General features: G+C 37.1%; 1 protein-coding gene across 4 annotated transcripts in view; it reads left to right on the top strand.

Annotated features, from left to right (window-relative positions):
• The first annotated feature begins 2,616 nt into the window (after positions 1-2,616).
• FHIT (fragile histidine triad diadenosine triphosphatase) overlaps positions 2,617-27,200 on the top strand; it is a 503,125-nt gene continuing 478,541 nt past the window's right edge. For 3 of the 4 annotated variants that reach the window (XM_085516768.1, XM_015875326.3, XM_085516767.1), the window contains exon 1: positions 2,617-2,650. The gene's annotated coding sequence lies outside the window, so the exon portion shown is untranslated. Of the gene's footprint in view, positions 2,651-11,566; positions 11,756-27,200 lie in introns of all 4 variants that reach the window. The other variant, XM_015875327.3, reaches the window with a different exon arrangement.

Raw genomic sequence — 27,200 nt, forward strand, 5'->3', positions numbered from 1 at the left:
GGGTGGAGCTCGACTCCATCTCCTCTAGACCTCATTTAAGGGCTGACCACCACTAAGGCAGTGTCTCTTGGAGATCGCTCCTTGGTGGAGATTGCCTCATAGTTTCCCAGTAAAGGCATCCATATTGGTGAGTTTTTTTCTTATAAATAATCTTTTGAATATCTGTCACCAGCTTTGTACTGTTCCACCTTACAAGTATAAAGCAGCTTGGTCTAAATGAAGAAAGCACACTGTCCCATAGAACAAATAAGCACTAATGAGCTGAAAGAATGTTTTCCTGAGATCTCTACTCACTTTTTAGTCAAGAGGTTTCATGCTCAGTTGAATGTTAGAGGCAGATTATCTAGCAACGCACTTCACTTTTGCTTATGTATTGCATTTGTTTTTTTCTGTTAATAGCAGAATATTAAAGCTATTTTTTTGGTAAGCAAAAGCTTCTGCTCCAGCAAAAACCCACCTCTTCATCTGCCTTTTACATATTTTAGCAGTTGCACACATTTATGTAACGCATAATCTCTGGTTACAGACAGATTGCAGTGGTAGAAGTTGAGAATTATGACTAGAGCTCTTTGAAGAGATTAGGATTTGCAGTTTGTTTTCAACACTGTTGAAAAATATTCAGGGCTTTTCCTTCTTTTGTTAGTTTTGAAACTTCCTGACAAATTTAATCTGATCTTCTGATGTGCTGCTTTACTGAAGGCTAATTTCTATTCAGCATATGCTTCAGTACAATGTTTGTGTTCATTGTATTGCCTGGGACAACAAAACAGTCTTAAATGTTTATCTTTGCTCGCTTGCAGGTTCTCAAAAGAGAGAATATATTTGGCCAGTGCTTTAAAATGCTGAGTAGAAAATGAGAGGCAGCATGTATAACATTATAAATGAGCACACTGTGATCAGGGCTGAGGAGCACATCATCTCACACACTACCTCTTGATTTGAATGGTATTCCACTTGACAGTGGCAGTGAAACTGTCTATGTAGAGGTTAAGTCTGACACTATTTGTTTTTACCAGTGATACGGTCTCCTTAACAATTAATGGCAGTAGAGCCTATCAGCAAGGGAAATATAAGATCCTTGCAGGGGGGGATGACCAGGAAAGTCAAGTAACTTAAAGGCACCGAGGTGATTCTGATTAAGCTGTTGAAGTGACTGACTTCACTTTATTCCTTTTCCTTTATGACAAATTGAGTCAATTTTGGGAAACAGAATCTCTGCTATTTGCCTGCTGTATATATTAACTTAGTTCAGTGAGATCAATAAGGCACGAGGAAAACTAAGACGTCAGTGCAAGGTAATAAAATCAATGCACAATGGTAATGTCATTAACAACACTAGGAACTCTTGTTAGGACTTCTAGAAAGTACACAGTAATCTTCAGAGTCAAAAGTTACTACATAGAATTTGTGATAACCTCATTATTTGAAGGAAAGAGCTGCCTGTCATCCAGGCTCCAAATGCACAAGATAATCATTAACAATTGCACAAAAGCAATCCAGTACCAGCAAAATGCTTGTACTAGATATGGGAATGGTACACACAGCATTTGCTTTTGTAAACAAAATGAATACTTAGTATGTTTCCCAGAATCAAGTAGATATATGTCAAGAACAGCTGCCAGCAGTGGATTATCAGTTGCATAATCCTACAAGACAGGTGTATTCACTGTAAAAGGGACATATCTGGGGTAGCTTTGCTGGCAGTTGACATAAGGGAGCTGTCACTGTGCACTGTCGTGAAGGGCCAGCAAAATGCATAACAGCAGGGGGAATTAATACTGTCATTTCTGTGTGATTTTTTGGGGATTATGCAGGGGACTCCTTGCTGTATGGAAGTAGATACTGAAGCGCCATCCATGACAGTGGCATCAAAGGGGAATCTTGGCTCTGCTGGTATTAAGGACACTTGGCATCACATGTATGGGTAGGTGACAACATTGTCATCACTGTAAGTAAAATATGAAGCTGTGATACTTGGAATACTGGCCATTGTTTGCGGCAGTATTCATTAACACTGCATTGGCTCCAGCAAATATATCACATTTATTATCACCTTCTATTGGTTCTACTCGTTTCCTTTGGAATATAAAATAAAGTCCAAGCTTTTGGGCTTGAAGCCAGAATAAAGCACTGCCATTTGACAGTAACGTTCAGCAGCTTCATTCATCTACAATTCATATACATTAAATTATCCATCTAAGAAAGAACTTTCTCAGATACGGGTCTGAAGACCAATTCTACAGACCAAAGCAGCTCAGCTTTATGCTCTAAGGCCTTGTCTTCACTGCAAACGCCCAAATCAAGAGAACAAAGCCACCTATTAACCAGCCTTCTTCCCTTTAGGAAGCGGTGAGTGGGACAACTGCCCAGCAGAGCTGATCACTGAGCTGGAGGGGCTGCTGCTGCTGGGTGCCTTTTGTAGCTCCGATGCACAACTAAAGAGCACTGCCAGCAAATGCAGCTGCCAAATCAGCACTGCCTGCATGGAGCCTCGCTATCACTGCAGAGAAAGACTGCGAGCACAAAGGAAAACCTATAGCTCCAGGCTGACATACAGCAGCACGAGCACCGACCCGCCCCCAGCTGCTGCGAGCCGCCGTCGGTACAGCCCTTTCCGCCGTCGGAACGCATGCGTGCAAGGAGACGGAGCGTAAGTCTCCATTTTGTGTTAATTTCCTTCCGGGTAGAGCTGGGTTTTCCAGCGGGAGGAGGAGGAGGGGGTGGCTGCTGATGAGAGCTGGGTGGGAAAGCGCTGTGTTGTTCTGTGCGCCGTTCTATCAGGGCTGAGAGCGCTGCCGCCTCCTGCTGCACCCGCCCGTGCTGGGTGTCAGGCTGTCTCCTCCCCCCATTTATTCCCTCTTTCTCCCCCGAGCTGGATGCTCTGGAATCTTTTGGATGTGTTTCATACAGGTTTCCTAGCTGGGAAATCCCTGCTGCCTGCCTGGGCATCTCCCTTCGGGTGGGGTTGGGTGAGGTGCGTGCAGCCCCTCGTGCTCTGGAGGCTGGGCTCTGCTGTGCAAGTTTGTAATGGATCCCTAAAGAAACGGCTGGAATCTCAGGGGAGATGGGATGGCAGCACAACTTAGTTGCTTCTTTTAGGGAGAAATGCAATACGGTGCGAGGTGTTTGGGTGCGAGCTGCTCTTGTGCTGAAGAAAAGAGAAAAAGAATTGCTTTAAATGACCCTTTTGGGGATGAATGTGGTTAAGTTGAAATGATGATGTTAAAAAGAGAATACGAAGTCCAATTCAAAGCAGTGCGTGCAATATGTTATCTGTAGGCAGGTTTCCCAGTGATTTATTTCTGAATGCTGGATGTCAGTGGTTGCAATAAAACATTCTGGAATACATCTCGAGATCTCAGCTGCTTCATTTGAAACTGAGTCACAGAACTGCCTAGTGGAAAGAGTGCATGGAACATTTCACCTTGTTCCTCAGGGCAGGATGTCTGTTATCTCCAGCACGTGGGAGCTGCCTTGATTTCATAACCTGCCTTTATATTTCCCCTCAAATGCGTTTTTAGTTTTTCTGAGTGTTCTTCAATCTCTGATTGACGTGCAGAACCATTTCTGCCTTTCAAAGTTGCATTCTGTGTGCTGGATGGAGTTTGCACACGTGCGTTGCTTTGCTGCTTTGAAGCGCAAGGTGTGGTGTGCTCATAAAGGTGAATTCTGTTCACTTATTGATTCTGGTGCTTATTAGGAGACCTTCAGCTGTGTTCCTTTAGCTTGTTTTTTCCCCCCCATGTTTGAAGATGGGTTGATAATGTTTGGGCTGAACTGTTGTTAGTTACATTTAATATCAGCTGTATGGCGCTTCTTATATGAGTTCTTATTAAAACTCTATAAAACACTGTGTTTGTAGTAATGCTATGTTGTTATTATAATCCTGGGGAAGACAACAACACATGAAAACTGTAGAGCCCACCTGTTTTGTTTTATTTCTTACACAAAAGCATTTTAGTTCTTAGTTTTAGCATTTTTAGTTCTTTAGTTTTTATCTCTGGGTCATACTGCAGTGAGAAGAGAATTAAACTAAAGCTGGCATAGTAGTCAGATATTTAGGTTGATAGCCTTGGAATGCACTTGCAGAGTCTACAGACTTTATTAGTGACCAAGTTAATGGTTTTGGGAGAATTGGAGGATATAGGAATGATAGTGGATGCAATGGCTTGGGTCAACACGTAGAATTTCAGGTTGGGAATAGGATTATCCCCTTGTCTTTCATATTATAACAGTGGGTGTACTTTATGGGATTTGCTGTTTCACAGTTACGACGTATAATCCTGTCATATTCATTTTGTCATCTGTCACGCGAATCCTTTTGTGCGCTTGCAGTAAATAGAATTACTGAGTTTTGTAAATGTCACTCTTTCTTCTCCACTGTCATTACAGATTAATTTATTTCCATTACAAATACATAAAATTACACCAGTAGATATAACTACCTTTCTCAGAAAGATGAAAATATTGACACTTTTCAGCCTTGCCAGCTGATTTGTGTATGGAATGTGTACACAAAAACAGCTTCATACAAGTCAGGAATGTTTACTGCTAAGTGGCCCAATTATTGATTATTAAGTCTGTGACAAAACTTGTGTTGACTTCTCCAGCTCAAGTTGTAGGATGACGATTATTCTGAAGTATGAGCTGCTTATTACCAATGAATTTGGTGCCAACCTATAAGCACTGCTTTATGGTTCATTACTTCTATGAGGTACTTGTGTTTCTCAATATCATCCATATTTTCATAATCTTTTTTGTTTTAATTGTATCTTAAACATCTTGTTTATCTTAGCATGGATACTTTGCACTTGTATTTTGATGATTCTTAGAGGGTTGCGTGTTTCTGTTGCTTTCTATTCCCATTAGCAGCGGGAGAAAATACACACCTTAAAGAATTTTTTAATGAATTATATTTGGTCACACAAAGTAAGTATAAAATGAGGATATATAAGGAACGGCTTCACAACCTTCAGCAGTTATAAGTTCTGTTAGCGAAAATGCAACTTGCTGAAGTTGAACTTGATTCCCATGCTTTTTTTGGTTGCCTCTGCAAGTTGGAGCTGGTTCTGTTTATGACTCTTCAGCTGCTGTGGTTTTACTGGTGAGTAAAAGCAGTTTGCTTGCTGTCTCAGAGGCCAGTATATGAATGACTCAGCAGCTAGAAGCGCTTGTGCAGAAATCCTTTATTAAGGAGACTGGGGTGGGGTTAACCAGGCATAGATTTGACAGCAATGTATGTTGATTGTGTACCTGTGGGGAACAGTATGGACACTTGCTGCTTAAAAGAAGTCTCCGGTTCATAATTCAGGCACTTGTAAGGGAAATCCTGTACCATAAATAGACCTTAAGTGCATATTCAGTAAAATGTAATGCTTCAGTGAGTAGTATTGGACCAGGAGGGCTGAGGTTACCTTCAGACGGGGTAGGCAGGTTCCTGCAGGTGGTTCAGGATGGCAGAGAAGACTGTTCTTGAGTGGTTAAAGGATGTGTTTGTAATCGTGTGGGCAAAAATAGAGAAAATGTTTATTTCCATTTCTCAATTAAAACTTTTGATTTTAATCAGAATGTGTTATTCTCTCAGTGATACTTAATATTCCTGTTATAGCTTGTCATACTTGCAGTGTAATGCATCTAGCCAAGGAACTCCTTTCATCAGCTTCATGTCTGTCAATATTCCAGGATATAGATTTTCTGTATTTGAGCTGCGGTGCTGCCTGTTACTGGATCAAAGTAATACTGTGACTTAGGGTATCAGTTGTGAGAAGCGTTTAAATTAATTCTTCTGAAGAATTTTTATTTTTTTTATCCTTAGCATTTGCACAGATTTGTGAAGGCTTTAAGTTTCTAAGGATCTGATATTGGCCTTGGAAGCTGTTAGGAAATCACTGAACACTGACTTATTTGTTCTGTTCACGTTAATGGTGTTATGAAAGTACTGAAAATTCGGTAACAACTGGTTTCCAGATTAACGTGCAAATCTTATCTGAAAAACAGAGACAATGAATGCATGTTAGAAAGCACTGGATAATCTACAAAGCTCAAATTTTCATTCAGTTTATATTAAGACTGGAAATTGGTGTTCTGTTAATAAGAACAGTATTGTGATGCCCTGGAGTGATGGTGTGTGGAGTATTTGATAGTCTTTTTGGATGTGGCAATCAGTTTTAAATGACATTCATGCTTTATTGTTGTTCTTAATGGTCACTAAAATGAAGTGGTGCTGGATTTTCTTTGGTTTCTTTTTGTTATCATTTTGTTCATTTTGATGCTGTACCTGATTTGAACTGCCTTCTTGATATTCCACTTTAAAAAACATTCATTAATTTCATATGCTTTACCCATGATCTTTGGCATCTCAATGAATCAAAACCGGTAGCTTCATTACATGCTTATTTAATATACAGCAGCAGAGTAACCAAGCTGACAATCCTTTCTTATGTGAAAGGATTTTGAAATTACTCCTGCAGAGAAATACATGCCTCCTTTTTATTTTTTGTGCGAGGACATCTAATGATTTCAGGCTTCCAGTCTCTTTTTAGTGCGTGTATTGTTATTAAATATTTAAGAATGATACAGTTGTGATGCATAGTATTTCAGAATAGCAGGATTTTATTCATTATGGGGCAGTTTTCGGGTCAAATTTGTCTTTAAAACATCCAGTTTTGGGAGGAAAGAGGAGGAGAGGGCATAAAGGAGCTTGACCAAATCTAAGGTTTTAAAATCTCTTCCATCACCTTTGTTTAGGGAGGTGTTTTGCTGAGTAAAATATATTCGTATTTTAGATGTTAGGTCTGTGTATTTATAGGGAAGTCAAAATACAAACATGCACACCTTAAGTGTTAATAGTCTCCACAGAATTCGGTAGAAGATTTCATGACCGTGGACTTCAGTCTATGCCAGCTTTCACAGGAGAGGTACTTAATTTATTCTGTAACTGCAATGATATTACTTCATGAAATTATTGCTTTTTTGGACTGTTGCTGTATGTAGATTGACTGCTATTTTTGATTCAGCTGGCATTACACATTTGTATAAAAGTAGCCATTTGTTTATTAAGAATGAACTATTATACAATAAACCAATTAATATTCTAAAGCTATTAATTATAATGTGTGCTGTCTGTATTATTCTTGGCAGTTGGACTGTAGTCCTTTGTTGTACGTAGGTCATTCTGAAATTAATGCCTCCTATTTACTTTCCTGGAAATGGCAACAGATACAAAAAACACAATAACACTGTTTGATAGAGCAGATTCTCAGCTGCAATTGACTGTTTTTCAGCACAGCTAACCACCGTTAGCTATATGCATTCAACAGTGATAAACAAGAGCCTGCATGCTTATGGGTTCTATCACCACCCCACCAATATCTGCCTCCAATGGCCTGGGCCTACATAATAAAAAAGGAGGCATTAATTTTGGAGCAGCTCTTATAGTTACTATCTGGAACTATAACAAAATGAGAGTTAGTCTTTTCAGCTGTTATATAAATGTGTTGGATTCAAATGGGAAACATTTAACTGTGGTTGGGTGTTCATGAGGCAGAGTGCAAAGAATCTTCCTGTGTTTTTCAAAGACAGGGTACAGGTTGCTGTAGGTAGACTAAGTAGGACATTCAAGCATGGGTATTTTTGAGTATTTTTATGAGTATTTTTAAAGGACTAATCAAATAAATGTTCAAAGTAATGCATTTTTAAAATGTTGGAGAATGTTTCCAGAAAATTCGTGATTTTTCTACAATTCCAGACTTGAGAAGAGTGCATATTGACCTCAAAAATGATCTACACACATGATTGTAAAGCAGCCAACAGCTAAGTTTGGTTCTGCTTCATCCTTGCCTTACGGATGACCAAAGGCAGATTTTTGCAAGTACTGGAGCTCAGAGTGAAAATAGTTTATTAATGTTCGTTATTGATTGGCTGTTCAATTTCTGTATTGCTAGCTTAACTAGTTAGGTGGATTATGAACAGATCTGTGGCGTAAACTGTGACTGTACAAACAGTTTTTCTTGGATATGCTTTATGAATTGCCTTGTCTAAAAATCTATTGAAATACACACAACTGTAAATATTTAGGCTACCAAGAATAAGCTTCTTGTTTGAGAATGAGGGAGAATTTATTGTGATGCTAAATAAGAATGAATCTTTATAGTGTGTATACAGTCAAGTGTATTTCTCTTTCATTTTTTTTTCATTAAGGAATATATTACTGTTAATGTTGCTTCCTATTAAAATCCATGACTAATTTGTACGGATGTTACAAATCTGGCCTGTGTTGGGGTTTCAGTCCATTTCACCACAGATGTAAGAACCCAAACCAACAGAAACACTCACTTCCAGGCCTGTTTTTTTCATCTCTTTGCATCTTTTTACAGAAACATCTTTCCTTTAATGATGTGAATGATTGAACTAAGCTTTTTTTTTTCCCTCTAACTCTGAGTTTTTTATAAATTAGAGCTTTCCTGCATGGAAACTATAATAATTAGTGATACCTGCGGGTTTATAGTACAGGGCTTTCTTCTGTTCCAGACAGAACAAAACTGAGGTTTACTGTAATGAGAAAGGAGATTTCATTTCATGGTAATCAGTTGCAATGCAACAACAGACAAAAGTTATTCCAACATCTATACAGGATTTTTTTCTGCTTATTCTAATTTAAATTGTACTCTGTCTGGAAATTGGCCCTTTCTTAAGTTTCCGTTTCTCTCGTGTATTTTGAGGTGCTAGGTCTTGTATGCCTCTGCAAGGTCAGGATGCTTTACACTGTCAGACTGTGTAAGTGTCTGTACACAGTGATCAACTCCCTTCTCAACCTTTGTGATAAGCTAAATAAATTAAACTCCTTATTAGGAACAGATGAGGATATCAGATAGCTGTGTCAAAAGACAAAGTGTCTTTTGTCTAGGATAAAATCCACTGTGAGCAAAGGAGATAAAAAAAAAACATTGAAACAGTTGGCAGAAGAATAATATGACTGTAGCCATAGTCAGAATAGACTTGGTTGGCATTCAGTAAAGTCAGATAATGAGTCAGCAACAGAGAGAAATGGCAGAATTCATTTCTGGAGGACTGCTTTATGCATGATCCTGCCTCAGTGTGTCTTTGTTCTCAGTAACACTTGTTTCAAATGTTTATAAACTTTGCTCTGCTGCTTATCCTCTCAGAGGCTGTGTCGAATATTAGACTGTTCTTTCAAAGATCTGAGTGTGGATGAAGTGACCCAACACACGATTGAGGTTGCTGCTGCTATATAGCCCTGCGGTAGCACTGGTTCCTGATGGAAGCATCTGCTATATCCAATTACTAATTCATGTCGTTAGAAGGGCTTTTTGCTACTTTCTGTATGATTCTTCTAAGATGTAAGTGCTTTGTTAAACTGAATAATTACTTGTAAATGCAAAGAAGTTAAGCTTTAAAGCCAAGTAGTACAGAATCAGAGCTAGTGCTGTTGAAATGCATTATTTGAAACGAATAAAACCCAAATCCTTATGCAAATGCAGTTTAGTTTTGGTTAACTACTAAGTTCTCTATTTTACTCACTTTTGTTCTTTTTTCAAAAGTAAAAAAGTCAGACCTCAGTTATTGAAAACTGCTTTTGTTGGTTGTTTTAGGCTTTATTGCTGTGGTTAGCAGCTTGAATGGAACTTTGTTGTCACCATCAGTGCGGAATGACTCTGCTGATGGAGCTCATGTGTTCTGAATCTAAACAGACTTTTAGCTCTCCATATGAATGCTCCCTTCTGAAGTCACATAACTAACTTGAAGTAAGCCAGTGAAGGTTTGCAAGAAGTGTAACGCTTCTTTGTTTAATTTTCCAAGTGCTGATAAGTCAGTTGTTTGCAACTCTTGTGTATTGTCTGTCCACAAAGGAAAGTATTGTCAGCCAGCTTCACCTAAAGCTAATTTGTTTGGTTCTGAGAATGTGTTCTTTGTGAGTAGATGTTTTTCTTACTTGTCAACACTGCTCTCTAGATTATTTATGCTGTGGATCTTGATTTTTGCTCCTCATCTCTGAAAATCAAACCTAATCAGCCAGAGATGTTTAAACTACCTCCTGTATACTAAAATGGTCCAGGGGGGAACTATTGGCCACTCCTGTCGAAACCAATCTTTTTATATAGTTGTATAACTTACTTTTTTTCTTCAACCTGTGAATTACTGTCAGTTTTCTGTCCTTTAATTTATCTGATAAAGTTGTTTAACTGCCAGGTAAGGCTTTTCTCTCTAGAGCTGAATTGAGCACCTCTGGCTGGATACTCAGGGAGATGCAGAGGAATCTTTCCTGACCCTGAGATTTTTAAGCTTGTTTTCAATCTCCAGAAAAATTTGAAGTTATTATTGTTTTGGCTATATGTTGTCAGTTTTCCTTAACTAGGTTTTTTTTTTTTTCCTTTTCTTTTTTTTCTTTTTTTTTCCTTATCTGCGTTGTTACCCCAAAAACTGAGACTACCATTGTGCAAATCTGATTCAATTTATCTGTGCTGTTTCAAAGGTCAGGTGCAATCTGTGAATTTGCTTTCAAATTACTTTGTTTATTCTGTGTACGTGTGCATCTTGGGCTTTAAAAAGGTCAGGAGAAGAGATTTCATTTTGGAATTTAAAGAAGGTAGTTTTTCTTTTTACTGCTGCTAACCCTTGTTAGCTTCGTTTGAACTAATGAAAATTGTTTTCCTTTGTTTCTTTTTTTTTGCCATCAGTTTTATTGTTTATAGTGAAGCTCACTTGCTACCGAGCTCCATTTTAAAATAAAACAGCAGTGCATTAATTTAGTTCTGTTTTGTTTAAAATTAGGTAATGCTTGCACAAGTTAAGCTAGTTTGGTTTTGGTTTACGTGCTTCATTCATATGGCAGAATAACTTTCCTCTCTGGTGTAACACACTTACAGAATATACAATATTTAACTGTCTTTTGCCTCAAATGAAAAAAATAAAACAGAGTGATGGTGCAATCCCTTGGAATTTGTAAGGCTTGCTTATTAATGGTCATGTTGAACAATACAACCACTGAAGGTTTCATATGTGAGTCAGTGGTGCATAACTAATTGCTGTTTTCACTCAAGAACCAATAACGGTCGGTAAGGAAGTGGGCTCTGTTATATGTATGTTTCTAGACATTTAGAGGAGAAAAAACCTGCATCTGTAAGGTGTCTAAACTTTGTCCTGTGTGCTCAATTTTAGTAAACCTGAATCCTAATCCAGCTAAGTGTTGGCAGTGCAGTGAAACAAGGGTAATGGAAAGCAGGAAGATGTGGAGCGTGGAAATATTTTTCTTTGGAGGGAGACTAATCCTGTCCTCATCCTTTGATGAGGATGATTTATAAGACCTGATGTTGCACTTCATCAGAATTAGAAAAGGGTGATTATCCACAGCATGTGGTTTATGTAAATACCTTGAATAATTCTTAGAGTCTAAAAAAAAATGGAATACTTACTTCTTTATCCTATCCCAAGTTCTCAATTCATATTAACATCCATAACTTTATACATAACCAACTATGATACTAGTAAGAAATTGTCCAACTTTCTGATGTACAATAACACTGTGAGTATTTGTTCTTGTTTGTAGGTTCCAGTTCTCTTGGGTTCTGAGTGTCCTGTGAGATACAGAAGTCCAGTAATTGGGATGCTCAGCTCTCTTGAATTGCTTTGTTATTATTTCCAACTGAGACAAGAGCAACTACTTCTCTGTGTGTGAAAATCTGGTGCACGTGTGCCTACTCAAATGTTCTGGTCTCTGAATTCTGCAGCAGACAAGGTATAATCGTGCACTTCACTGCTGGCGTGCATTTATGGTACTGTCATTCAGAAGCCTCTAATGGATACTTTTGTGTGATTTCTAGATAGAGTGCAGTAATAGGTGGCTTCAAATTGGTGTAGCTTTATCTCAGAGTTTTTATGAATAATAATAAGAGTCAGAAATTTGAAAATGTTCTATTTGTTCTTAAAGATTTAATTTGGAAATAGAAATGAGCCCAGAAGGTAAGAACACTAACAGACACACAGTAATTGACTGCTCTTAGTAGGGGATAAATCCATGTACCAGTGAAGCAAATGCGAATGTGTGGGTGGCACTGCTTGCTTAGCATTGAAGCTTATGCCAGGTCAGTTCTGTCCTTCAGACAAAATGATATTTCAGCAAAAGGGCATTTCATTTACTCGGAGAAATAAGAGTTACTGGAGCTGACCTCATGAATGCTTATAAAGAGGCATTGTTTCTTTGAATGCTATTGCGTATCTTCATTATCTCTACATACAGTCTGAGTGTAGTAGCTCAGGACTGCTTTGCCAAAGTTACTTCTAGCATAGATCAGCATTTGGATTGGGTGTTTATAACTTACAGTGTATAATGGGTATATTGCACAGGATGCTCCTGCTTTCAACTTCTGGTTTGTATATAGTGCCAGAAAGGTGAAACTAAATAGGAAAACAACTATTTTTTATTGCAAAGAGGGCAAATAACTGAGTTTGTGTGTGTTATTCTTAGTGTACCTGTGATGCTCCTGTGAGTGGCTGGCATTGTGTTCTGGCAACAATACTGTGCTCATTTGGGGCCCAGTTTCAAGCAAATTCTTTATGCTGAAAAGTTGAGGCTCTGTTTTTCTTAGCTTCAGAGATGTTCCATCATAAACATAAATAATATATGTAAAATATGGAAGTAAATTATACTCCGAGTATGAGCATTATTCATTCTGTCCACATATATAATGTGTTTATGCTGTTTTATCCATTTAGGATTCTGTGCTTATAATTGATGGAAATAGTTCTGCATTTCTTGAGCTCTGCTTTGTTTTGAAATATGTAAACTATAGTTTCAGGGCGCTCAAAGAAAACGCTGGAGAATACAAAGAATCAACTATTGTCAGTATTGATGAAAAACATAAATCAGAAAAAAACCTGCCTGATCGCATTGTTTAAATGGCTTCTCATAAATGTGTAAGATTCTTGTTAGTCCAACATCAGAGAACTAATGAATATTAATGAATGAGATCAAAGACATATTTAAAAATCAAAGCAAGTAAACAACAATTATTTTTAAAAATTATGTAAGTTTAGAACTACACAGAAAGATGCATCTTGCTCACTGAATGGCTCTGTCAGAAGTTTTCCTTGGAAATTTTTTTCCTGAAAGATGTGTCTGCAGGACTAGATGGGCATTTATGGAACATAAGCAAAACAGATATATTTCAGATGTTGCTTTATATATTTTATATAAGAAATGTTTCATTATAGTGTATTCAATACAACTATAAATGCAGTTGTAGGCTTTAGCAGGCTGGGAATTGGAGCTTAAACAGAGTCTGTAAGTTGACTTGGAGTGCCTTTTGTGTCAATGCAAATTAGAGAAATACCAAGAAAGAAATTACTTGTGATGCCTTAGACTTCTGCTGTTCCCTTTTATATGTTTAGTTGTTTCTGGACAAAAGTTACAGTATGTGTATATTTTAGCTCAAGTTGAAGAGCTTGTACTCAACAAAAATTCTGAAGATTGAATGCAAGAGTAATGTCAAGAATCATCTTCAGCTCAACATTTGCTTTTATAAACATATACCTATGGTGTGAACTCAATACTGCAGTTATGTAAAGTTCAAACTGTGCATACTGCTGGTGTTACATGGAGTAAATACTGCATTGTCTCAACACAGTACAAATTGAACTTCAAAGATGCATGGAAATAATTTGAATGAATGTTAAGTAGTACTTGTCAGTCCTCTTTAAATACATATATTTGAGTAGCACATTTTCTGTTCCACTAGAGTGAAGAAAAAAAATCCACAACCCAAAGTGATTCATTTCTATGAGGTAGTTTGGACTAAATACTTGGTGTGGGCATGAGTTGGGATGCCTTTTGTTTTTGCTTTTCTATTTCTTTTTTTTCTTCTAAATTTTGTCTGTTTGATCTTCAAAATTCAGTAAGGATTTTAATCCATTTAATCTGTGAAGGTGTAATGTAAATGTTGCTTCAAAGGCACTGATCTCCTGGTGCAACACAGCGCAGTGCCCTGGTCATAAAGTACTCCATCCCTATGGGCAGTAGTGAATGTTATTTGGCAGTTTGTGATACCTACGAGCTTTAATGGCGATGTAGGGCTCACGAGAGGCTCCTTGAAGTACTGTCAAAGTAACGGTTTCATTTTGAACCTAGATATAAAGCTAATGGTATCTAACAGCTTTTAGTGTCACTGAATCAAATTTCTCAAGTAGAAAGAGCATTTGACATTCTGTTTTAAAGTGACCGTATGTTTGACCCAGTTCTGTGATTGTGGTGTCATCACAACTGTATCTCACTGCTGTAGGCTCTTGGAAGCTGACAAGCGGAACAAGTTGCTTTAGCTCACATAGCTCATCTGTCACATTGGGCAGCCTTCAGATTTCTAATAGCTGAATGAAATGGGGAGAAAGTACTCCCCTTGTTTCTTGCTTATCTGTGTGCTGGGCTGCATGCTCGCACTCTGGTAACAGACTGAAACAAAATGCTGGAGAAATAGGGGTTAACTGTATTTCCAGAGATGCAAATGTAAGCCACATCTAGAAACCTTTTAGTTTAGCATGTGATTTTAAAAAACAGAAATAATCTTCAGGTATGAGATAGAAGGATTTGGATTACATGGAAAGTTAATTTCCAAAGAGGGCTTGTGATTACCTTATCTGAAAGGAAGAATAAAATTCTTTTAGTTGTCCTCAGCATTGTACATTAGAGATACAATTTTATGGTTCAGCAGGGCAGTGACAGTCATCTGCGTCTTCATGGTGAGCACTTCCTTAGCATTTGAAATGGGTGAACTGTGGAGATTTTATTATATTTTCCCAAAATAGCATAGCTGAGAATTTTGTATGCTGTAGGCCAAATAATCTTACTGTAATCTCAACACAAAGCTCTTTGAAGTTCTTTGAGAGTGATGTTATGACATTGATTTTGTGCAGTTTGCTCTTTGAAGTTTGTATGTGAGCAGCCTGGCTGCTGTACTCTTGCAGTGACCAATTAGCATTCTTCAATATGGGAGTGCTGGCAAAAGAAGCACTAAGTATGATGGTTAGTAAATGTTGATTAAAGTTTTTCCCATATCAAACAGGATATTTCTTTTTCAAATTTCTGATGGGCTTTTTAAATGCTTTTTTTTTCCCAGAGTAACTGTCAAATAGTCTTATTCAGCTTGAGAGACAGTAATCAGTAGTAACACTCCATTTAGGGTAATTAAATTGAACAATATAGGAAAGTACATAATGCTTCAATTTGTGTTCACTTGAATTTAGCTATTCAACTTTGATGGGAATTCCATTGAAATAAATATTTCATTTTACAGTAATACACCGTTTAACTCTTATCTGAGTAGAATTTGGAAAGTGAGCATTTATTGATCCTTGTATTTATCTGTAGGAACCACTTTAAAATTTTCTGGTCATTATTTTTGGTTCTGAATTAGCAGATTTGGGTTTTTGTTTTCAGTCTTTAAAGTACCGAATGCTGCTTTTTGATTGAACTTTTTCGTGTAGGAACACTGAGGGTAAATATATAACTTCGAATGTTGGTAATAAATTTGTATCCTTAAAATCTGTTTGATAGCTTACAAATATATTTTAATATATTTTAAAATAATTGATGATGTTAAGAATTTGGGGAAAATATGGTTCAATTTTAAAATACATGAAGACGTGGTATATAGCAGACATGAAATACTTAATAATACTCACTTTTTTCAAACAAAACTTCCTGCTTTGGCCTATTTTTCTCCTGCATGAAGATGTCATTCCTCTAAATACATACAAAAATATGTAGCTCATCAGTGCAGCTAATATTGGTAACTGCAACAAGAAAATGTGCACATTCAAAGGTACGCTTGTAAGACTGACTTCTTAGAGAGAAGACGTGTCCTTGGGTTATTTTACATTTCTTTTTTTTAGATACAGCTGTGAATTGCCTTTTCAAATTAACATCAACTTGCATCTAATTAGATGCGTGTTTGCCTGATATTTAAGACTAACTTAAACTAATTTAAGTGCAAAACTGACTGCAACTATAATTTTAATATGGAAAATGAACCGTGCTATGCTGGTGTGGATTTTCTGTTTTACTCGTGGAGCATTTTATTTTTTATAAAGTCTTGGAAAACCAGCTCTGTGTGAAATGCTGAGGCTGCTCAGTGTAGTATTTGGAGATGCACAGCATTAAGTTGAAGTACTTGTGGAATTGTTTCATAAGTTGTATTTAAAAGAGTGTGCTGATTATGTGTCTATTGCTGCCATAAACACAGAGCACCTTACCCATGACTCTGCTTTGTGTCTTAAAATGTCCCTATGTGGGTACAAAGTATACTTTCTTTATCATGAGAGTAACAAGATTCATTGATGGTGGACAGAAAGGGTTGTAGAAACTTTGATGGAGGGAATAATGAACGGATCCATCATAAACCTATAATAGGGCTATGGAATGTATGACATACATGTGAATTAGAAAAATATAAATACATAGGCTTCACAACTTCATAGGAATAGAAGGATTATCCTGTGGTAGTGGATATGTGGTGAATTGCACAAGATTTGAAAAAATTGGGGGCTGCATTTGTCATATCTAAGGGGAAAGTCAAAGTGTGTGTCTGTCCAGAACTCTATCAGTGATAAAATGATTACAGTATGCCTTTGGGAGATAACAATCAATATGACTATCATAGAGTAGAATGACTGATGCCATTCCAGCTGATGAGCTCTGTGGGTGGCTTGGAGAGCTGTGAAAAAACACACACAAAAAAATATCGTCTTTATACTCAGAAAATGTGTGGAAAATGTGAAAATAAGACTAATAAAAATGAGATGGGATACTGTGTCCTTGGTTTGAAAAATGAGATAAAGGCATTCAGCTGAATTCCATTCACCTGGTCTTTAGAGAAGGCAGCCACGCAGATGAGAGCGTTAACAAGGCACCAGTGTGGCTGTTGGTCATCTCAAAGGCTGAGAGTGTAATAACTACCCATAGGGCAGTTTGTTGATGAAACTTCTTGTTGGCCTATTTAATAAATGACATCATCTGTATAATTAAGGGGCCCACTGGTTTGGTCAAAAACCACTGAATTTAATCCATTTGATAACCCTTTTCTAGCTTAAATTTTGGCTTGTACAAATTGATCTTTTGGCTCTGCTTAGTTGTCTCACTGAGAAAGGTATGAGATAATTCCCCTGGTAACTTCTCTTTTTGCTGATACATAAATAGTTACTTCCAGATATTTATTTTGTAAGCTTTTGTAGCCTCAGAGTACAGGAAGGATACTGTAAAGGTAAGTGCATTTGTTGTCTTGTGTTGACAAACACTGACACACATCCTTTGCAGTTATATTCACAGATCTAAAGTTCAGGGATTAAAGATAAAGCTGACAGGACAACTTCTTTAGCCACCTGGAGTTCCTACCATACAAAACTGCTGAGCGGTAGTTAGAGGGAAAGTGTAAAGAAAGTTGATGTGCTGAGGGTGGCCGAATCTTAGAGAATGATTGCTGACTTTAGCTTTGTTCACAGTAGTTAAGGTATTCTGGTGTAGTTATGTTTGCAGAGATTAATGCTAGGTGTATTTAAAAATAAGTGCTTTGGTTTTGCTTCTGGTCATTAGTTCAATAGTGCCAGGTAGGGAAAAAAAATGTTAAAAGCGTTATTTTTTGTGGTTCTTCTGAATTTACATGAGGCTTGCCTGTATAGTTGCATTTCTACAGGAAGCAGGATATATATATATATATATAATATTGCAGAGATCTCATTCCCCCACCTTGCCCCACTCTGTACTTGGTAATTTCTGTGGATAAACCCCTGAAATTGAAGTAACTGAGGGTGATATTTAACTATGTACAAAGTGTCTTAGAAACTTTAGTATCTGAAGAGAATTTAGGATTCTGGGTAGAACTACTCATTCTTTGATTTGTATTTAAAATGGAAATATATGGGTTGTTTGGTTTTTCTCTTTTTAGGAAAAAAGAGGAGTGTATAATGCATTAAGCACTGTGGCAAAGACTCATTTTCATCTCATGATCTCACCTCTGATTTCAATAAGTCCATCCTTTCATTTTGTGGTTTTCAGATGTCAGCTTAGGAAAAGTTGAACTTCTGTATCACAGTTCAGTGATACCAATTCCAATATCCCAAAAAAGAACTGTGATAATTAAAGGAGTCTGCAGCACAAAAGGAAGACTCAGAAATGAGAGACAGCCACATTATGCAGTGAAATTTAAACTAGTATAGACGTGTGTTGTCAGGAATTGTAACTAACTGTGATCAACTGTTAAAACGTTTGTTAAACAACAGATTTTGTGTGATATAGAAGAAATGAATGTGTTGTATGGGCTTGATATTTTTCTGTGCCTGTTATTGTATTATGACACGGTAAATTGATTTTTAATGCTTCTATGCTCAGTTAAGCTGTTCATAGGTAGATGAATGCACCCAAAATATAGAAATTGGAACAGATATTCATGGTATTTTCATAGGAAAACTTTTGAGGTGCAAGGCAGTATACTTGTATGTGACAGCAGTGGTGCGTTTGTAGCTGTTTGTACCTGCTTCATTTTCTGTTCAATTATAGTTATTAGCAGGCACTCACCTGTTGTATGGCATATGATAGGTGACCTGTAAGCTAAATATGCATGTGTTAATCCTTACTATGTTCAGCTTAGAGTCTTGGCTTGCATTTCCCTGCCTCTGTTTCCCTTTATCCAGTTTTTATTTTGGTAAAGATTACTTTCAGTGTCTGCATCCTTTACATGACTGTAGTACTTTTAAGATGCTTTTATTTATTTGTTCACAGATGACCTCCTTCATGTACCTGATATTCCTTGGGAAATTGTTTGTTGTAAAGCATTTGTGTATATATACGTGTATGCATAAGTATATATACATACACACAAATATATGTGTATACACACACGCTTTGGAAAATCTAATTGCATGGAACCACGTAGGTTGAATTTTGTTGTGTAAATTTTCTGAATTTGGAAGTAGCTGACTTTGGAAAGCTGCCTCTACATCCTGTATAATATAGAATTAATATGTTCTTGTAATTTACATGTATAAGTATTCTCTATGTAAATAACTTCTAGAAATAGAATAACAATTATATTATTGACACCTTGTGTGAAAGCATCATCAAATAGAGGTTCCCTTTTCCCAAACACAATTGGTAGGTCCTTAGCAATCCTGATAAACACTTCTGCTTTAAGGTCAGTCCAGACCTCATGGACTGCTTTTGCTTTCCTTGATAAAAGCAGACGCAAGCATGCCAAATTGCTTTCCTCCAGCTTAACCCTAGTGCCGTTTGAATTCATAAATGCTACAAAAGGGAAGCTTATAAACGCATGCAACACTGAAGTGGAAAAATGTCATGCCTACCTAATCTATTTCCTGGGAAGAGGGGAAAATCTTTTTATTCCTTTTATTCCTCAAGTCTCAGTAAATATGAGTTTTGAATCTTATGCTTAGAATCAAGAATTGTCTTTCATATTTTCAATGGCTATAAAGCCAACATTTTCTGCCTTTGAAATATTGTCTCTGAAATGAGACAATAAAGGAGTGTTTCTTTTGCTGTACTGAATTAGAATAGCAAGCTGGGTTTTACATTTTTCCCACTTTTTCAGTACTTGCTTATATAGTACCTGTTAAATGGCTGTTTTTTTTCTGAAGCTTTTGGTTTCAAGATGAAGTATTCAAGTGGTAGCACACCATTTAGAAGATGAAACAAAGTAATGCTGCACAAGGGCTTGCTATGGTGTCTGGTTTACAGAAGCAAAAGAAATGGCATGAATACGGATTTTGCTGTGCTTTGATAAGAAGTACGTAGTTTTAAATAAGTGGGACAGGAAGAAAATGAGAGAGAAGAGGGTTTTCACACTGCAAACAGGGTTGTTCCTAGAGGTGGGAAGGGAATCATGCTGTGATGTTTCTCTCATCAAGTTTTTGCCATGGTTTTTAGCTCAGCACAAACTGTGTTAGAGGCAGCGACTCTGCAGTGGGTGTATTTTCAGATCCAAGGAAGATGGATCCTTAAGAAAGGAAGTGAAAATGAAGTAAAAATTGTTAGGGTTCAGTGCTTGTGTTGACTACTGCATGTTTTTGTATGCGTAAGTTGAACAGCTGAATGAAGTAATTTTTCATTTGCTCGTATTGTCTTAGATACTTCACATACAACTAAGGGGATATTGTGGTCACAGTTTTTAATTTCTTGTTCACAGATGATGACTGGTGAGTTCTGAGTCTTGTCTTGAGTTGTAGATAGTATGGAAAAATGGCTTTTGCCAAGGACGCTACTAGGTTATATATGTTGTTCCTTTTCAAAAACACAAAAAAGATTTTCTACCAAGGTGCCTGTAGCTTGTACAATTTTTTCTTTGTATTTCTCATATAGTTTAGGGATTTTTTTTTTTAAAGTATCCGTGAGTGCTGGTGGTTTTTATTTTCTGGAGGAGTAATTTTAGATTCCTGAATGTTGGTACAGAAACAGTGCTTGGAAGGATTTTGATTGCTCATATTTGCCAGTAAATTTGTTGCAAGAGCCCAGCAGGCATTGTCCTTCAGATTTCCAAAGATTGTTTTCATCGCCTTGAAAGTGAGCATTATACATTTCAGGCTACATGCCATGAGGCAATACGGGTTTTCTACATCATAGCTACCAAATTTATGTTTGAATTTAGGTATGGATTACTTAATGTGGTGGTATGTTTTCCTGGTAGCTGCATCATATGACACTAAAATTCCCTATATCATAATAAGAAAAAAAAAATACAATGGCTTCATACTAACTGGAATGTGAACTTTACCAAAATCAAAATTCTGTAATGTTTCTTTCTGATGTAGGAGATTCAGAGGATACTAGAAATCATTGTTTCAGGATTAGTGTTCCGTTGTTATACCAGTATTTCTTGTGTAAGATGGAAACATTTGTAGTAATCAGTCAGAACTGCTTTTTTTGTGAATGAAATAAAACTGTTAACCTTTGTAAGCTGCTATCATTGGAAACATCTTTGGTTTGCTTTCCTGAATGTTGTTTAATGGTGTTGTAAACTGCTACCTTGAATCAGATGAGTCTACCAACAGAATTCAAGAAATAATGCGTTCCTCAAGTTTTAAACATGTGTATCTAGTATCTTGTGTCTTATCAACGGGTTTTACTTTATCTCATCATAAATGTTGCAATTTAGAATAACTTAGTTATAAGGCTGAATTTCTACACCTAACAGATGCTGGATTATTCTATTTTGAAAGATGCTACTTAACCCAATTGCCAGTCTTTTCTCAAGGAGCAGTTCATTGTAGAGCCAAGCCATAAATAAGACAGGTAATTCTTAAGTTAAAATCACCTTCATTCCAAATGTTATCAATTCTTAAAAAAAGACAAGACTATTTCAGTTGATTGACTGTCAACCAAGTGAGAGATCAGCAGAATTTTACAGGATGCAGATGGCACAGAAAGATGTAGTATTTCACTGCTAGCGCACATTTTTCATTATCTGTCTGATGACAATCTGGTTATTAGGTTGTTATTTTTCTCACAAATTGGAGCATGTGGCTAATAATTAGATTGCTCTAAAGCCCATTCAAAATGCTGATGAATTTCTCATAATCCTTTTGCCCTGGGTTGCATTTGCTAAGGGCTCACTTCTTAGACTTGTGGAAAAAAACCTAAACTTGTTCATTGGGCTAAACAAGAAAAATGCAGTTATGCCTGATATTGTAGAGAGACTGTAATGTGCAACAGAATTCTCTCTGTGCTGTACTCTTGAAGTCTTTGCTTCTGAGCAGAAATGACAAACAGAAGTTCAGATTACACTTAAAGGGATTCCACTTAGTCAGAGTTGATCTCAAATTAGACTTTAATCATTGAATTCAGTATTATAGCCTATTTTTTTTTCTTCAAGCAGTAGAATATCAGCAGCAAAATACATTGGTCTGATTGTGTTCTGTTTGCACTACAAAGCAGTCTGCTCTTTGCACCAGCATATGGAAGATTCTGTAAAGGAATTGTGTTTATGGTAGTTAAATCACACAATAATTGTTTATTTTTTATATATGTAAAAACTGTTCACATATGAAACCTACGTGATCAAGACTTCATCCAATGGAAACTGCTATACATTTCTTACTATTAAAAAAGGTAGGTGTGTTAATGTAACTTTTAGGCACTGCCTTATGATAGCAGAAAGACACAAAGACTCTCAAGACCTGTACAGATTGGAGAGTTGGGCAGGGAGGAACCTGATGAGGTTTAACAAGAGCAAGTGTAGAGTCTTATAGCATCCAGTACAGGTTAGGGGATGACCTGGGGGTTCTGGTGGATAACAGGTTGGCTGTGAACCAGCAGTGTGCCCTTGTGGCCATGAAGGCCAATGGAATCCTGGTGTGCATCAAAAAGGAGTATGGCCAGCAGGTTGAGGGAGGTTATCCTCCCCTTCTACTCCACTCTGATGACTACTGTGTTCAGTTCTGGGCTCCACAGTTCAAAAAAAAACAGGTATCTCCTAGAAGGAGTCCAGTGGAGGGCCACAAAGATGATCAAGGGCCTAGGGTGATCACAAAGATTGTTAGGAGAAGAGTAATGGCCTAAAACTTGAATGCAGGAAGTCCTGTACTAACACAAGGAAGAACTTAGTTATGGTAAGGATGATGGAGTGCTGGAACAGGCTGCCCAGAGAGGTTCTGGATTCTCCTATGGAGATAGTCTGGACTCATCTGGATGCCTACTTGCGTGACCTATTGTAGGGTACCTGCTTTAGCAGGATTTTTGGACTTGATGCTCTCTTGAGGTCCCTTCCAACCCCTGTGATTCTGTTATTAAAAAATTACTTATTGAAAGGTTCATAAAGCTACCTGGAAAGTATTCAAGTCACTACTAATCTCTTCTGCTGCTAAGATTTAGCAAAAGTCTTTGAATATGCTATAGGGAAACTTGAAATATTAAAACCGCTCCCTGTGTGGTACCCTGAGGATAAAGATGAAGGTAATGTGTAGAACCATTCAGCTGTCTTTTGAGCAGATGCAAGCCCAAACCTGGAATCAGAAGGCTGGGCATCGAGGGCCAGGCTATCAGAAAAAATTGAGAGATTTATTTCATTCAACTGTGCTTCCACCTACTGGGGGTAAATAGTTCTGCAGGAATAACCATTGAAATATGTCGTCACCCTGGCAAGAGAGTTCTGTTAGGATTAGCAACAGGGATAGTACGTGTCAATGCAGATGTTAGACACTCTTTAAACTAATTCAATTAGATAGACTGACAAAAGGTTAATGCAAATCAATTTTTAAGAAAGGACATTCTTTATCATGCACTTCTGAAATTGCTGTTTTGAACTCTGAGTAGAAATCAACTGAAGATTCTAATTTTGTATCTCATACTATATACTGTCAACATGAAAAGCTGGCTTAATTCAATGAGATTTTCAATTTATATCTAAAGTATAATTTTCATTACTTATGCACCACTTCACCATTATTCTTGCTTATCCATTCTAGATGTATGTAATGCCATTTTTGTGCAATGGCAAAGTTTAATATCTAAATAATCATACCATGGCAGTATTGTAAGTTATAGTATTTCAGATTTAAAAGCAGAAAATTACCACCATCCAAATCAAAGCTGCAGTGTTTTGTTATCTTTAAAATTCAGTGACTACTCAGTAACACTACAGTATTACTGTAAATTCCTTTTCATTTAATAGTTTTCCAGAAACCTTTTGTTATCATCTCTAAGCCTGCATCACACTTCTGTGTATTTAATTATTTTTCCCCCCCTCATTTTCAAATGAAAGGAGAGTTTGTTGGAATCTATGCTAATCTTCTTAGTAGACTGAGATGAGTAAAGAAGGCAGAAACTTAGCAGTTTGTTCCTGCTGCTTTCCCAGAAGGCTGTCCCTCCATGCTAAGAAGGTCTGCCTGAGGTATGCTGAGGTTCCATGAGGTGGAATGCTGAGGAGTGGCTTCATTGTGGTCAATATCAAGCTTGGATTCAATGCTACAGTGCGAGGATGGCTTTTTGCCATGCCCTTGTTATGAAATGTCGTAGTTTTTTCAACATTCCATTGTGCTGTCATTAATGGTTAGAACTAAGCAGCTACAGTACCTAACTGAATCTCATTTTTACTGATCTCAGTATTCTGTACTCAGCTTGAGAGAACATAAAATTCCTTCCCTGATTCACGTATATGCTTTATTATATAAGCAAGCCTCCTCACTGTCATTACTATAAAAATGACATATTCAGATTACCAATATTTTGCTTAGCTAATTAATGATTTATTTAAATCACAGTTTTAGAAATATTTAGTTAAATATATCAAATAGTGGACACAAATTTGGACAACAAAATCAAGTTGGACCTTCTTTGATTTGGCTTTTGGAGAAAAAACAGGAATTTCTGCTTCAATAGAAAGCAGCATTTCCATCCTAAATTTTTAATACCTTTTATTTTTGCTTCAGGTTGACTTATGCTTCTTGAAATGAAGGTGCAAGTCAATACTATCTGGAGGCAAATACACTTCTTTTGAAAGACTGGTGTAAATTCACATCTATTTCAGATAGTATTGAATATATTGTGAAGTTCCATTAAAATTCTTATAGTATGTGGGAGTCAGGATGCAAAGAAAATACCTCTCCTATTTATGCTGCTTTTTACTTGGCTTGGTATTTTGTTTTTATGGAGGGTTGGTTCAGTTGTTTATTGCTTGATTTTTTTTTTTTATTTTTTATTTTTTATTTTTTTACTACTTCTACAAGTTAGAGGATGGCAATGAGAGAGATGAAAGGGGATCTTAGCTTGTTTTGGAGCATAAAGATGTGGAACACATTTGAAGAGATTTTTTACATTGCATTGACAATGTTTTTCAGTGTTTTGCTAAGCAGGAACAGGTAGAAGGAACAGAGGCAGGCAGAGTTACTATCTTCAGCACTAAGATGAACTGAAGTTAATAATGTATTGCTATACATCAACAACTTGAGAATTTTTTCAGAAGACGTTTTGATGAGTTCAGAGAGAAGTTGGTGCTATCATTAAATAAGTTGGCAACTTCTGTAACCAGCTTTTTGTATTATAGCTCAAGGGAAAGTCAATAAGCTTTGATTCCTAGGATTAATGTAATTATTTTGTGGGGTTTTTTTCCCTGGCTCCTTCTGAGGAAGACTGCAGTAATATAATATCAGATGGCCAAAAGCAATTCAGAAAGCCAACGTCCCATAGGATGACGTACAAACGTAGGAAGACTGGGGGTGGAATAAATCATTTTCTCTGATCTTGTTAGCAATTAAATTATTACAGAGAAGCAAATGTACAGGCAGTGCTAATGCCAGAATATTCTGAGAGGAAGAGAAGCATAAGCTTCTTTGATTACAAAGTACTATTTTTGAAGTGTTTTTTCCTTCCTCTCACCTACAGTATTTTCCTTACACAAAGTACAAGTGTTCTCCTTGCCATTTGTTTCGGTCATTTTAACAGGCTCCTTTAGGTCAGCTCCTGCTCTTGCACCTATGATGTCTATATCTGTGAGAGTACTTAGTCTCAGGAGGGAAAATAGTTTGTTAAAACTGAATATCCTGGGCGCATATACATACATACATATATATATATATATATATATATATATATACTAGAATATATATATATATACTAGAATATATATATATATATATTCTAGTCTTGTTTGTAGGATTCAAGAAGCAAAAATTACATCCTGAAAACAGTGGATTTTGAGGTGTGCTAAGCATTTTTTTCCTTTTTATTTATTTTTGTTATTTGGATGCCCAATACAAGAATGCAACTTTAAATATCTAAGCATTATCCATGGAACTCAGTGCACAGAACTCTAGTAGTAATTCTGTCTCTAAGCATAAAATGTAATAGATTTAGTGTGCATAAAGAGAAATCTTGCCAGCTCCAAGCAGAGAATGCTGTACAATGTTATTCTGACCTTATCACCTCTGTATAACTCATTTTGTGCCAGTTCCTCTTGGAAAGTGCATCCTGTCCCAGGACAGTGCTCCCTGGAGCAGCTGTTCTGGAGATGATGCTGGAAGAAGTCCCTCGTGGTTCAGTAGAACTAACAGTTCCAGAACCAGTTCCATTACATGTCTGCTGGAAACCACCTTTGGCAAGCCCTGCTGTTCTGTTCTCTCCTGAGAGCTACACTATGTGGGAAGCTTTTCCTTCCACCAGTCAGGCAGGCTTTGACCCACAAGTCTTTGCTCTCCATCCCTATTTCTGCAAGCACTAGCGTGAATTATGGAAGTGCAGCAGAGGCTTTATTCCAGAAGCACTTTACCTGAAGTGACACGTGAAGTCTTGAACATCCTATTGAATAAGTTGAAATAATCACAGGAACTGTTATTTAAAGCTGGCCAACACCATTCTGTTTGAAGTGTCCTGTACAGCAGTAAAGTTGATGGGATGTCATTTAGCAGCTGTGGTCACAGAGATCAGCTTCCACAGTCACTTGAGTAGCTAGCAATTAGCAGCCATCATAGAAGGTTAACTTCAATGTTAGTCTCACTGCAAGCCTGCCCTGAAGTGTCAAACCTTGAAAGCTATAACTACGCAAATACAATTCCATGCAAATCTACCTTTCATAATCCACGATTTGATGTGCAATGTTTTCTAGTTAAATCCTGAAATTATTTGGAAGTTGTCAGTTACTATTAAGAGTAATGTTCTGAGTGGTTAAACTTACAGGGTAATTTTTTTCAGATGCAGTGAACTGCCTGAAGAGCGTAAGCCCCAATTTTGCAAGAGGCTTGTCTTGCTGAGGTTACACTTCTTTACCTGATGAATTCAGTAAATGAAATCCAACTGAATTAACTGCTTAGTGGTTTCTCTACGGTCATTCCGTAGGTAAATATTTGTAGTTCACATTAATGTAGGATGCTTTTGTGTGATGCACCACCTTACAGTTACTACAGACTGAGAGACATCCAGCCAATGAGGAGATTGTAGAATGATTATGCTTGCCTTTACCACACAATAATCTCCCTAGCCACACAAAGCAATTACAGCTTCCGATGACGCAGCTAAGCATGTTTTATGAATTCTACTATATGCATTATTAGACATTTGAGAGCTTGTTGATCTGCATGGTGATTAGATTGTGGGGTCTTTAAAACAAGGATAAGACTTGTAGGTCACCCAGGTGCTTTGGAAAATGGTATTTCATGATGTTTATTTGGTACAACTGATATTTTGTGGCATTTAACGG

The sequence above is a fragment of the Coturnix japonica genome, chromosome 15, assembly GCF_054131305.1.
Source record: "Coturnix japonica strain WE chromosome 15, WE-NBRP24, whole genome shotgun sequence".
In the NCBI taxonomy this organism is placed as follows: Eukaryota; Metazoa; Chordata; class Aves; order Galliformes; family Phasianidae; genus Coturnix; species Coturnix japonica.